The sequence below is a fragment of the Saimiri boliviensis genome, chromosome 1, assembly GCF_048565385.1.
Source record: "Saimiri boliviensis isolate mSaiBol1 chromosome 1, mSaiBol1.pri, whole genome shotgun sequence".
NCBI classification, from domain to species: Eukaryota; Metazoa; Chordata; class Mammalia; order Primates; family Cebidae; genus Saimiri; species Saimiri boliviensis.
Genome location: NC_133449.1, coordinates 2,805,850 through 2,820,586, shown reverse-complemented (window position 1 = coordinate 2,820,586; position 14,737 = coordinate 2,805,850). Strand labels below are relative to the sequence as shown.

Here is a 14,737-nt window from a genome sequence, read left to right as displayed (position 1 = left end):
CCCGTTGTTATTTTCATTGACATAGATTGGTATCAGTTGCTATATTAAGATGATATAACACGTTTTATCAATAAATGATGTTAGTGTTGTGGCCCTTACCTATTTAGATTGGTCTAGCCGTCCCTCTTGATATTAAAGACCACATTTTCTTGAGAATTGTAACAAGGAACACGGACTGTGTTAAGTTCTTCACTGCATCTTAGAAATGTAGCCTGCATTGTCTGGACAAGGTAGTTTTATCAGAAAAGATTCATCCTCCGCTTGCCTCGCTCCTGCCCTCTCGGGAGGTGGCCCCTGGACTCGTTGTTCCTTGAATGCGCCAGGCTCGTTCCCATTCCAGGGCTCTGCAGACCCTCCTGAGTCTGCCCTGCCCATCGCCTGTTCATCCCCTTGTCATCATTGCAGATGTCACATGATTAGGCCCTTCCTGGATCCCTATTCTGGGTGGCCTGGTCCCTACCCTCCCCCCCGCCGCCCCGCACAGCATCACCTGTCATCCTTACGTCTGCATGTTGTCACCACCCGAGACCCACGGTTTGTGGATTGCTGTTTATGGTGCAAGTCTCTGCACTAGGAGGTGAGTTTCGGGAGGGCAGGAGAGACGCTGATTGAGATTGTTGCTATATCCCACCACCCAGAAATGAGCTCGGCATGCGGTGTGTGCTCATTTAACATGTGCTAAATGAAAGAAGAACAGGAAGGGCAAGCCATCGACATGTGACTTTTCAGACCCAGTGTCTTTGCTTCCAGCAATACGCACAGATAATGAAAGAATGCCCCAGGAGGTGGAGGGCAGGCAGCTGTAGAACTGAACTATCTACATGACTTTCCGACAGTGAAGGCTCTTCATCTTTTAATTCTCAGTGGTTCTGACCTTACTGAGGAGAAGGAGATGACCTATATGATCCACAGAGCAGCTTGGTCCTCAGTACAGAGTGGGGCCTCACAGTCCTTCACCCTGATGTTCAGCCCCACACTCATGACCGCACACTCATGATTTTTTGAGCTTAGTTTAAATGTAACCTTATTTTTATACCTCCAGCACTGTGGTTTGATCAAGAGACCCAAGCATTGGTAAAGATGTGTCCTTGCCCCCGGCACTGGAGATGGTGGATACATAAACAGCTGTAATTCTGGAAATATTGGTAAAGTGCTACCGGCACATCAATGAGATGATTGATTGTCTTATGTTATTGCTAGTTGTTTATACAACTAGTCATAAGACTGTAGGTTGCTTGGTGATGGAGATGCAAGAGAATCAATGAAAAACTTTTGAATTGAACGATAACACATGGATGTTTATTTATTTTGTATATTCACCTGCAGTTGTAAAAAGAAAATACAGAGAAACCTTGTACGCTTTCACGAGTGTTACACAATAGTAACATTTTGCAAAACTAAATTAATATCACAACCAAAATATTGTCATTGTACAGTCAAGACATAGAACATTTCCATCACCAAAAGGATGCCTCCTGTTGCCTTTTATAGGCACACCTACTTCCCACCATCCCGTAATTCCTTCTCAATCCCTGCCAACTAGTAAAATGTTCTCTATTTGTATGACTTTGTGATTTCAAAAATGTTTATATAAATGGCATATTACAGTAGTTAACCTTTTGGTGTTGACTCTTTTCAATCAGTGTAAATTTTCTGGGGATTCATTTAGGTGGCTACATGTATCAATAATTTTATTGCTGAGTAATATTCCATAGCACAGATGTACTATGGCTTAACCTTTTATACAATTATACTTTAAGTTCTGGGATACGTGTGCAGAACGTGCAGGTTTGTTACACAGGTACACACATGCTATGGTGGTGTGCTGCATCCATCACCCTGTCACCTGCATTAAGTATTTCTCCTAACGTTCTCCCTCCCCCAGCCCCCACCCCCTGCTATCCCTCCCCTAGGCCCCACCCGCTGACAGACCCCAGTGTGTGATGTTCCCCTCCCTGTGTCCATGTGTTCTCATTGTTAACATCTACTTATGGTGAGAACATTGGTGTTTGCTTTTCTCTTCTTGTGTCCGTTTGCTGAGAATGATGTCTGCGGCCATACCACCCCGAATGCGCCTGATCCCGTCTGATTTTTATTTTTATCTAAACTTTTATTTCAAGATAAATGTAGATGGACATGTAGTTGTAAGAAACAATACAGAGAGATCCTACACACACTTCCCTCGCTTCTCCCCGTGCTAGTCTCCTGCAAAAAATCCGTGCCCCACAGTACAGTGTCATAGCCAGGTTGTTGGCACTGGCAGTCATGACGCGGCATGTTTCGTTACAGCAGGGATCTGGAACGCTCTCTTCAGAGCAGCTGCTGCTTCCCTCCTGTCCTCCTGCTTCTCCTTGATCCCTCCAACGGCTCACCTGTTTTCCACTTCTATCATTTGCCATTTCAGGAATGTTATATAAATAGAGTCATACGGTATGTAACCTTTGGGGTTGGCTTTTTCTATTCAGCATAATTCATTCCAGTTGCTGTCTATATCTCTTGTGTGTGTGTGTGTGTGTGTGTGTGTGTGTGTGTGTGTGTGTGTGTGTGTGTTCAAGTCGCTCAGTGGTATTCCATGACATGGATGCACTGGCTTGTTTAACCATCCACCCACTGAAACACATTTAGGTTGCTTCTGGTTCGGGGCCCTCATGAATACCGTTTCTATGGACGTTCACATACAGGCTTTTATGTGGACATAATTGTTTTCCAGGGCTGCCATACAAAGCACCACAAACTGGGTGTCTTAAACCAACAGAAATTCATTCTCTCACAGTTTAGAGACGAGCAGTCTTTTTTTTTTTCCATTTTTTTTAATTGCATTTTAGGTTTTGGGGTACATGTGATGAACATGCAAGATTGTTGCATAGGTACACACATGGCAGTGTGGTTTGCTGTCTTCCGTCCCCTCACCTGTATCTGTCATTTCTCCCCATGCTATCTCTTCCCACCTCCCCACCCCCCGCCCCTCCTCCATTTCCCCCCAACGGACCCCAGTGTGTAGTGCTCCCCTCCCTGTGTCCGTGTGTTCTCATTGTTCAACACCCGCCTATGAGTGAGAATATATGGTGTTGGATTTTCTGCTCTTGTGTCAGTTTGCTGAGAATGATGGTTTCCAGGTTCATCCATGTCCCTACAAAGGACGTGAACTCATCGTTTTTGATGGCTGTGTAATATTCCATGGTGTATATGTACCACATTTTCCCTATCCAGTCTATCATCGTTGGGCATTTTGGCAGGGTGTATTGGGTCATTGTCATGCTGCTAAGAAAGACATACCTTAGACCGGGTAATTTATAGAGGAAAGAGGTTTGACTCACAGTTTCACATGGCTGGGGAGGCCTCACAATCATGGTGGAAGGCGAATGAGGAGCAAAGTTATGTCTTATATGGCGGCAGGTAAGAGAGCGTGTGTAGGGGAACTTCCATTGATAAAACCATCAGATCTCATGAGACCTCGTCACTACCATGAGAACAGTATGGGGGAAACTGCCCCCATCATTCTGTTAGCTCCACCGGGCCCTGCCCTTGACATATGGGAATTATTACAATTCAAGGTGAGATTTGGGTGGGGACACAGCCAAACCATATCACAGGGTTGCTTTCTTCTGGAGGTTCCAAGAGAGAATCTGTCCCGTGCTTCTCTACAAGATCCCAGTGTGGCCTGCGGTCCCTGATGTTCTTGGCTTGTAGCTGCACTGCTCGTCTGTCTCCATCCCCACATGACCTACCAGTGAGACGCCGCATTTCTTCGCTTTTTATAAGGCCACCAGTCATATTGGAATTAGTACCCATCCTAATCCACTGTGACCTTACATTAACTACATCATGACAGGCCCTATTCCCAAGTGTGATTGTATCCAAAGCTACTGGGAGTTGGGATTTCCACATATCTTGTTGAGGGACACAATTCAACCTACAAGAATAGGTTTCCATTTCTCTAGGGTACAAGCTCTGGAGAGAAATTGTTGGATCATATGGTGGTTGCATGCTTAGTTCTGTAACAAACCAAACTGCTTTCCAGATTCAGAGAGGCTATATCATTTTATATTCCTATTAGTGATGTATGAATGATCCATTTGTTTCTGCCTCCTCATCAACATTTGGTGTCACTGATATTTTTTGTTTTGTTTTCCTTTTAGGCACTCTTGTAGGTGTGTAGTGATCCCATTGTGTTACTTGCATTTCCCTAATAAATAATGATGTTGTATATCTTTTCACAGGCTTATTTGTGCCACCTGTATATCCACTTCAGTAAAATGTGTCTTTTGCTCAACTTTTGAATTCAATTGTTTCTTTTACTACTGAAATTTGAGAGTTCTTTTATATCTTACATTCTACTCCTTTATCAGATACTTGATTTGCAAAGTTTATCCCCATCTGTTCCTTGTATTTTTATCCTCTTAGCAGAGTGTTTCACAGAGCAAAAGTTTTAAATTCTGTGATGTCCAATTTATCAACGTTTCCTTTTGTGGATTACGTCATTGATGGCCACAGCTGAAAAGGTTTTGCCTAGGCTTTGATCCTAAAGATTTTCACCGACATTTTTCTAAAGGTTTCATAGTTTTACATTTTGTATTTAAATCTATGATCCATTTTGAGGTACTTTCTGTATGATGTGTGAGATTCAGACCAATGTTCACTTTCTTGCCTATGCATGTCTAATTGCTCCCACACTCTTTATTGAAAAGGCTATCTTTCCTCCATTGGATTGCTTTTCCCTCTTGCCAAAAAATCAGTTAGGCACATTTGTGTGGGTCTATTTCTGGGCTCTCTATTCTGTTCTTTAAATCTAAATGTCTATCTTTTTGCCAAGAGATACACTGTTTTGATTGTGGTAGTTATATAGTAAGCCGTCCCATTAGGTAGAGTGATTTCGCCCACTTTGCTCCTTTTTTTCAAAATGGTTTTCAAAATGTATTCTAAGTTCTTTGCTTTTCATATACTTTTTGAATAATCTCGTCTATATTTACAAAAAAATCTTGCTGGTATTTTGATAGCAATTGCATTAAAACTGTATGTCAGTTTGGCGAGAATTGACATCTTTGCTGTACTGTCATGCAGTCCATGAATATAGTATATCTCCCCACTTATTTTTATCTTCGATTCCTTTCATTAGCATTTTGTAGTTGTCAACATACAGGTATTTTACATGTTTTATTAGATTTACTCATAAGAATTTCATTTTAAAAGTGATTCTAAGTAGTATTATATTTTAAATTTCAGTGTTCATAACTATCATACAGAGATACAATTGATTGAGTGTTGATCTTGTATTCTATGACCTTTATAAACTCTTACTAATTCTGAGAGGCTTTTTTGTAGAGTCCTTGGGATTATCTGCATAGAAAAGTATGCCATCTACAAATAGGAGTCACTTTATTCCTTGCTTTCTGATTTGTATACTTTTTACTTCTTTCTATTGCCTCACTGCATCGGCTAGATTTTCCAGCACTATGTTGAATAACAGCGGCGAGAGCAGAGACCTTTGACTTATCCCTGATGTTATGAATAATGCATTCAGTGTTTCACAAGTAAATATAAGGTTAGCTTGGACATTTTGTAAGTGTTTGTTACCAAGGTGACAAAGTTACCTTCACTTTTAGTTTTCTGGGAGTTTAATTATAAATGGGTGTGATTTAAAAAAAATGTTTGTTTGTTTTTTTTTGCGTTGATATAATTGTGTGATTTTTATTTTTTATCATGATAATATGATCATTCACATTCACTGACTTTTTTTTTTTCTTTTCTAGAAACAGGGTCTTGCTTTGCTGCCCAGACTTGTCTTGAATTCCTGGGCCCAATTAATCCTCCTGCCTTAGTTTACCAAAGAGCTGGGATTATAGGCATGAGCCACTACACATAGACTTGATTGATCAAACCAGCCTTGGCTCCCTGGAATAAATCTTAATTATGGTGTATAACCCTTTTTGTATAGTGTTAAATTCTGTTTGCTAATATTTTGTTAAAGATTTTAATGTCTATATTTATGATGGATTTTGGTCTGTAACTTTAAAAAAATATAACCTTTGTTTTTTAAAATCAGGGTAATAGTAACTTCATAAAATCATTGCAAATTATTTCTTTCTTGTCTATCTTTTGAAAGACATTATTTAGAATTGCTGCTAATTCTTTAAACATTTGGCAGAATTTTCTAGTGAAACATCTAGGGCTTGGAGATATCTTTTTTTCAGAACACTTAATTATGAATTCAATATCCTTAATAGTTATAAGGATATTCAGACAATCTATTTCATGTCAGGTGAGTTGCAGAGTTCATGTTTTTCTAGAAATTAGCTCATTTCATTGAAGTTGTCTAATTTAGGTGTGTAGAGTTGCTTATAGCATTCCTTTGTTATCTTTCTGATGTCATCGTAGCCTGTAGAGATAGCCTCTGTTCAACTGCTGGCATTAGTAATTTGTGTCTTGTCTCTCTCTTTTTTAGGTTTGTTGGAGGTTTAATAATTTTAATTGATCTTTTCCAAGAACCAGCTTTTTGTTCATTGATTTTTCTGTTTTTTTTTTTTTTTAATTTTTACTGGTTTTTGCTCTTATGTTTATTATTCTTTTTCTTCTGCTTGCTTTGGGTTTACTGTGTTCTTCTTCAGATTCTTAAAGTGAGAGCTTAGATTATAGATTAGAGACTTTCTATTTTCTAATATAAACATTTAATACTATAAATTTCCCTTTCAGCATTACTTTAGCTGTGTCTCATAAATTCAGTACATTGTATTTTCATTCAATGTACTTTTAAAATTTCCTGATACTTTCTCTTCAATTCCTGTATTATTTATAAATGTGTTGTTTAGCTTCCAAGCTTTAAATATGTTCTATTATCTTTGTTACTGATTTCCATCCATTGTTCTAAGATAATAGATACACTATAATTTCAATTTTTAAAATATCTGTTGAAATTTGTTTTATGGAACAAGGTATGGTCTAACTTGGTATATATTTCAGGGTCACTTCAAATAATGTATATTTTGCTGTAATTGGGTGGAATGTTCTACAAAAGTGGATTCTATCCTGTGGGTTGGTTGTGTTATTGGGTTCTTCTATATCCTTGCTGATCTTCCTGTCAGTTGTTCTACAAATTATTAAGAGAAAGGGGTGTTAAAGTTGGCAACTATAATTGTGGATTTATCTATTTCTTCCTTCATTTCTGTAGGTTGAGGCTTCACATACTTTGCAGCTCTGTTTCCGGTGCATATATATTGAGGATTGTTGTGTCTTCTTGGTGGACTGACACTTTTATCATTATGTAATCTTCCTCACTGTCTCTGGTAATTTTCTTCCTACTGAAGTCTACATTATCTGATAATAATATAGGTGCTCCTGCTTTCTTTTGACTAATATTTGTGTGTTATATCTTTTTCATTCTTTTACTTTCAACCTATATTGTATTTAAATTTAGCTTCTTGTAGACAGCACGAGACTGGATCCGTTTCTCTTTATCCCCACAGCCTACCAATCTTTGTCTTTTAACTGGTGTATTTTAACCATTTAAGTTTTCGGTAGTTATTAATACGTTAGGCTTTAAGTTCTCCATTTTGTTTTCTGTTTTCCTCTCTGTTTTCATCTGCTTACTTTTTCATCTCTTGTTATTTCCTTGAGCTTTTAAAATAATTCTATTTCAGTTCAGCTATAGTATTTTTAGGTATATCTCCTTGTATAGCTTTTCTAAATTGATTATTCTAAGTATTACATTATATATGCATAATATTACAGGCTACTAGTGTTGATATTTTACCAATGTCACTCAAGAGAAGTGCAAAAAGTTTATCATCTTTGCTTTCCCTAGTTATAATTGTCTTAACTATTTCCTTTTCATAAATTTAGAACCATACCAGACAATGTTATAATTTTTGTTTTAATCCTCTTGATAAAACTCAAGAGGAGAAGGAAAATGTGTTATATTTATTTATATTCTAAACTTTTCCAGTGTTCTTCCTTTCTTTTTGAATGTTTCAAGATTTTTTCTTTTGTTATTTTTATTTATGTAATTCCGTTAGCCATTCTTTTAGGGTAGTTCTGCTGGTAACAAATTCCTTTAGTTTTTTTTTTTTTTAATTTAAGACTGTCTCGATTTTCCTTCATTCCTGAAAGATATTTTTGTTGTACATAAGATTCCATGTTGACAGTTCTTTTCTTTTAGAGCTTAAGTGTGACTTTTTCTAGCCTCTATGGTTTCTGATGAGAAATCTGCTATTTTTCAACTTGTTTTTACAATATAAGTGTGATTTATTTCTCACCGCTTTCAAGAATCCTTTTCCTTGTCTTTCGTTTTCTTTTTTCTTTTTTTTTGAAACATACAAAATGGTTTATTTGAATTCAGGAACTTCCCCTGTTACTAAGAACTCTGTTTTAAAGAAACGGTACAAAAAGGAAAATTCCAACCCAAAACAACTCAAAATGTTTTCCACTCAATACTGATACAAACATGTAAAAAAGAGTATAAAATGTTATTCATTTAAATATATACAAACTATTTTAAACTCAAATGGTGTTTTAATACTTTTCGAGGATATATCCAATGAGGCGAAGGAAAAAGTTATGTTGAAAGAGCGTATATTGCAACAGCCTAGACGGTACTGTTCAATCTGCTATCCTGCAAACTTCTGTAACTGAAATGTCTTTTATTCCAGTGCAGACAGGGTTTTCCCTGATGGAGCAGCCATAGCTATTTCTCAGCTGAACTTATTCTTTTGAATTTAACGAAGGCCATGCCGTGTGTCCGCATGTGAGTATTTAAGGCAGCTTCAGTTTCAAAAGTTTTTACGCACATTTTGCACTTTCTGTGTGACACGGTGCCATCGGGGGACTCATCCTCCTGGCTACATTTGTTCTCCTGTTAGTTACCTTCCCTCGCTCCATTCTGCTTGACACTGCCTGAGGTTCCTTTAACTCGTGCGGGATAAAGAGGTGCCTGGACAGAGAGACGTGAGACGTGCAGCAGAGACCACGCTCCCAGCACTGGTAGGAAGAACCATCTGATTTGCAATGATGAGGGATGTGTCTGTGGAACTGCAGCAGGTTTTCAGTGGTGAAACCACACGTGGCACACCTGTGAATCTTAAAAACTTTGATTTTCAGCTTTTTTTGGTGGTTCAGTGATTGCTCCTCTGGGCGGCCTGAACTCCAGACCTGGTTCTTCCAACTTCCGCTTGGGACTGGGGACCTCGGTGTGTTCTTTCATTTCTGTTTCCTCCTAATTGGTGGCATCTGTCATTTCTTTCAGGTCAGGGTCCTTGATGCTTCTCCATGCCTGGAGTCTGGGCAGTGCAGGTATATACTTTCGACACCAGCCTGACCAATGTGGTGAAACCCTATTTCCACTAAAAATACAAACAATTAGCTGGTATGTGGTGGTGCGTGCCTTTAATCCCAGCTACTTGGGAGGCTAAAGCAGGAGAATTGCTTGAACCTGGGAGACGGAGGTTGCAGTGAGCCAAGATCACAGCACTGCCCTCCAGCCTGGGCAACAGAGCAAGACTCTGTCTCGAAAAACAAACAAACAAACAGACAAAAAAAAAAAAAAAAAGGATTTGTCTTACTCTGGTGCATTCATCCTGGAACTCACAGCATTTCTCTTAGATAGCTCATGGGGACCAGGAGAAATGTGCCATACACATCTGGTGAGTAAGGAGGACTGCCTGGTGAGGAGTCCTCTCAGCAAGAATGTTGGATTTGTGCATTGCAGGAGAGCAGATTCCTGTGGAGCGGGCTGCCTGGGTTCAAACCTCAGCTCTGCCGTTATCAGCGGTGGGACATTGAATAGATTCTGAAATCTCAATGACCCCAACTTTCTATACTGTAAAGTGAGGATAATATTATGCTATACACTGAGAGCTAAATGAGTTAATATGTGTCAACTGCTTAAAACAGTACCCAACACAGAGAATAGCATATGGATTAGCTATTCTTACTGCCGTCGGTACGATCTGTTAGGTAAGGTGTGGCATCTGTCATCTGACTCCTCTCCTGCACTCCCTGGTCATTTTGCTTCTCGTGGTCACTGCCTGCTGCAAATGCTGCCACGTGTTGAGTTCTTCATGCTGAGATCAGGACCTGCCTGGAGGAGAGCCCGCTGTGGCTCTGCTGGAGGTTTTGGCTGCCACGGCTGCTGAGCCCAGATGGAGGTCACTTTGCACTCCTGGGTGGACTCTCCCTACCCATCCTGCTTTCGTCCTGGACAAACCTGCACACCTCTGCCTGTCTTGTGGGGCGCCCTCCATCACACACAAAATCACTCTCTTCTACATTTTTATTTCTAGAAACTTCAAAATCCTCAAGCCCTGACTCAGCTCCTCCTTCCAGAAGGAGGCTGAGGCTGCTGCTTCTCATACACATGTGGGGCGTCTCAGAGGCGGCTGCTTCCTCTTCCCCCATCCGCGTTCTTCCTGAATCACAGGTCTCCAAGGAAGATGGCTCACTCCTCCCAGACTCCAGGGGGTTCTGGTCACATCAGTCCAGGGCTGTGTGAGTTTCCTCGAGCTGCTGTAACAGGTGATCACAGTCCGGGTGGCTTAAAGCCACAGACATTTATTGCCTCGCAGTTCTGGAGGCTGGATGTCTAAAATCAAGGTGTTGCAAGGGCTCATTCCCTCCGAGAGCTGTGAAGAGAATCTGCCCCCGCCTCTGCTTAGCTTCTGGTGGTTTCCTGGCAATCTCTGGCATCCCTTGGCTCCTAGATGGATCATCCAGTTCTCTGCCCTCACGTTTCCATGGTGCTGTCTGTGTGCGTCTGTTCAAATTTTCCTCTTTGTGTAATGACATCAGTCATATTGGGTTAAGCACCCACTCCAGTCTGACCTTATCTTAGTTTATCTAATTATACCTACAAAGACTTTATTTCCAAATGCAGTCACCATCACAGGTACCAGGGATTAGGACTTCAACGTACTTTTTAGGGGACACAGTTTGAAGTGTAACAGCAACATCTCAAGCTTGGACCTCTGCTGAGTTAGAAATCTCACTCTGCAGGCAGTGTGCAGAGAGTTTTGGAGGGAAAAAGTGTCCTGGGAATGGGTGTGTGAATTAGGATGCTGTTAAAATGGTTACAGAAAGAGATTACATTCTGAACCAAAGAGTGAGGTTTGGGGTAGATTATTTTGTCTCTACTCAAAATTTTGTATCCAGAAATTCACAGGCATTTTCAAAAATGTATTTTCCTCCTCCCCTTCGGCACCCGGTGTCTGAGCTTTGCAAATGTGGATTTGCTTGCGGCTCTTCTGTGTGCTGCTGGAGGCCAAGCTCATGAAACTGTCCATAGTGAGGACTGAGCAGCTGTGAGTCGGGGCTGCTGAGAGCTGCGTTTGTTTATGCAAATTTTGTTTTATTTAGTCTTTCCAACGACTGCCATGGGGCCTAATTCTCAGCCAAGGGCTAGGAAGGAAGGCCATTATTGTTTAGATGCAGGCGTTTGGGATAATGTGGGAAGCAAACTCCACCATGAACCTGACATGAGCCCCTCCCGGGCGGCTCACCACACCCAAAGCTTCGTGGAGAAGCAGGACTGTTGCCACCTCCGGAGAGACCGCGGTCTTAGTGTGGGTCGGGCATCATTTTTCCTTTTTAATTTCCACAGCCTTATTTAGCTTCAGAAACATTCCTTTCAAATATATTATGTTATTCTAGGGTATGTTTCCTTCTTTATGATAAAGCCATGGAAATTATTCTGAACATAGCCTAACAGCAAAGAAAAAACTCACCAGCAATAATGAACCCACAGGCAATTACATTCTTATACATTCTTGTATTCTTAATGCAAGTATCTGTCCAAATTTCATATATCAACTAGACGGACAGAAGAGGATATAAATAAATGTGTTTAAGTAAGTAAAATACATGTTTAAGTCTATATATGTGTTGGAGTTGAAAAGGGCATTTAAGGTGATTGAGAAACCCTGGTGAAAGCATCAATTCCTTGAGAAAATATTTGCTGATGCTGACAGTGGGCAAGCAATGGCTACAGGGACGGGGAGGGGAGCAGGCCTTGGTCTGGCCCTGGGACCTCAGGTGGTGAAACATTCAGGGATTTGTCTGCAGACACCTGCCCCAGCAGTGATGCCTGACCCTGCTGACGACCTGACCTCAAGTTCCCTTTTTCCACATTATTCCTGGAAAATTTCCAACCTCTTCAAGCCCTGACTGAGCTCCTTGGTCCAGCGGGAGGCTGGGGTGCCAGGCGCTGACACCCGCTGAGGCCTCGGGGCAGGTACCTCCCCTCCCCTCCCCCTCGTGGCGCAGTTCCTGCTTCTCTCTGTTGTTTTTCACTTGGATGCCAACTCCGTACTCTGTGATCTTGGTTTCTGACAAGTAGCATCTACCGTGGGTAAATTTACTGCCTCTTGATTTTGTTTCTGAGCCATGAAAAGAGAGAGTCCTTCACAGCCCAGGCCTGCTGGTGGCCTGCTTGGGTCCCCGAGTGGCTGGCCCCATCTCCGTCGTCACCCCCTATTTTCTCATGGCATGTTTTAATTTTTAACTTTTTTTTTTTTTTTTTTTTTTGAGACAGAGTCTTAATTCTTCACCCAGGCTGAAGTGCAATGGTGTGATCTTGGCTCACTGCAACCTCTGCCTCCCAGGTTCAAGCAATTCTCCTGCCTCAGCCTCCCCAGAAGCTGGGATTACAGGCACATGCCACCACGCCTGGCTAATTTTTATATTTTTAGTAGAGATGGGTTTCTCCATGTTGGCCAGGATGGCCTCGATCTCTTGACCTCTTGATCCACCCGCCTCGGCCTCCCAAAAGGCTGGGATAACAGGCTTGAGCACAGCGCCTGGCCCCTAACTTTTAACTTCTAATGAAATTTCCATGTGAAAGGCTGTGCCTATGTTTGCTCCTGTGGCCCAGCCTTCCTTGTGAGAAGTCCTGGGAGGGCAATCAATCGTCTGATGGCCTCACACGAGGCTGCCACGGCGCCTGTCCCTGTCCACGCGGCACACTCTGAGCATGCTCCACAGCCACTCCGGGGGCTCCAGTGGCCCCTACTGGCTTCTCTTCCTCTGGGAGGATGCTCTGGGGCCATCACCCCCGTGCAGGGCCCACCGGTGCTGTCCGCTTCATGTTTCCAAGACTCAAAGCCGCGATGGTGCAGACCGGCTCAGCTCTGGACACGGCATGAGCCTCCCCTGCTCCTCCTGGAAACTTTCCTCCTGGAAGTAGGTTTTTCCTTTATTCCTGCAGATGGATCACCTGCTTCCTCTGGAGAGGAGGAAGTCAGGATTAGCCTTCAGCTTTCTCTAGCCCTCATCTCTGCAGGTTGATCCCTGTGCCATCCCCAGACCCCCAACAACACTGACCGGTGCTGGGTGAGCACCGGGGACCTGGCTGGCCACTTCTCCATGGGACTGCTGCTTCGGCAGCTCTTCCTCGAGGCACACGTCTGTGTACAAGTGATTCGTGTTTTTTAAAATGAAATATTTAAAGCAGTACAAAAAAACCACTAATGCTTAGGTATCCGCAATTGAGATTAAGCAGATGTTACTATTTTGACATATATTCTTTATCTCTTTACTTTAAAGAGATTAAACAAAAAAATTACAGTGCCGGGCACAGTGACTCACACTTTAATTCCAGCACTTTGGGAGGCTGAGGTGGGTAGATCACTCAAATTCAGGAGTTTGAGACCACCCTGATCAACGTGGTGAAACCCTACCTCTACTAAAAATGCCAAATTAGCCAGGTGTAGTGGCACATGCCTGTAATCCAAGCTACTTGGGAGGCTGAGTCAGGAGAATCACTTGAACCAGGGAGGCGGATGTTGCAGTTAGCTGAGTTTGTACCATTGTACTCCAGCCCAAGCAATGAGGGAAAGTCCATTAAAAAAAAAATTATAGCTACAAAGATGCTGTAGTGATGGATACATGCCATTATGCACAAAGAGTGAACCCTGAAGCAAACTATGGATATAGTTAATAATCATATCAATACTGGATCATTAATTGTAACAAATGGGCCACACTACTAGAAGATGTTAATGGTGCCTGAGTGTGCCATCTCTCTGTGTGTGTGTGTGTGTGTGTGTGTGTGTGTGTGTGTGTAGGGGTGTATGGAACACTCTGTACTTTCTTCTCAAGTTTTCTATAAACCTGAAGTCGATCTAAAAATCAATCCTAGTAAATACATATTAGATGATTGAATATACTTGTATAAATAGCTGCAGCCCCATTCTCCTCCGGCCTCCTCCCTCCATCCTCCTCCCTGCTTTCCTGGAAGCATCTGCCACCTTAGAGTGGGGTGTGGTCCTACCTGTCACTCTGAGAGCACTGCCCCTCCCCCAGCTCTTCCTGTAGCCCAGTCTGCAGCAGGCAGCCTCGTCCTGCCTCTCCAATGGCCAGCCTTCTTCCTTTCAAAGACTCTGTGGGCCGTTGCTCAAACTTTTTGGTCAGTTTTAAATGATGAAGGCTCCTCCAGGCTCTTGCAAGCATAAAGAGAGTCTCACATGTGTAATTAAAATACTCATTTATTAAGGCGAATATCTAAACTGTGATTCCGCTTACTACTCACCTACCTGGATGATGCAGAGAGACTTCATCTCAGGATCCTTCACTCATTCATATCCGCAAATGTCCTTTTTCCATATCAGGTCACATTCTGAAGTCCCAGGAAAGAGGACCCGACATCTCAGTTATTCTATGACCCACACACCCTCTCACAGGCCTGCCTCTGGTGCTTGAGGTTGGGGTGTGGGGTGTGGGGTGGGGATCAGGGGCACTAGGTCAAGTCCTTCTGGAC

General features: G+C 42.1%; 1 pseudogene; it reads right to left on the bottom strand.

Moving 5' to 3' along the window:
* Positions 1-8,677: 8,677 nt before the first annotated feature.
* On the bottom strand, positions 8,678-10,780 carry LOC120368314 (zinc finger protein 532 pseudogene; annotated as a pseudogene).
* Positions 10,781-14,737: the final 3,957 nt, after the last annotated feature.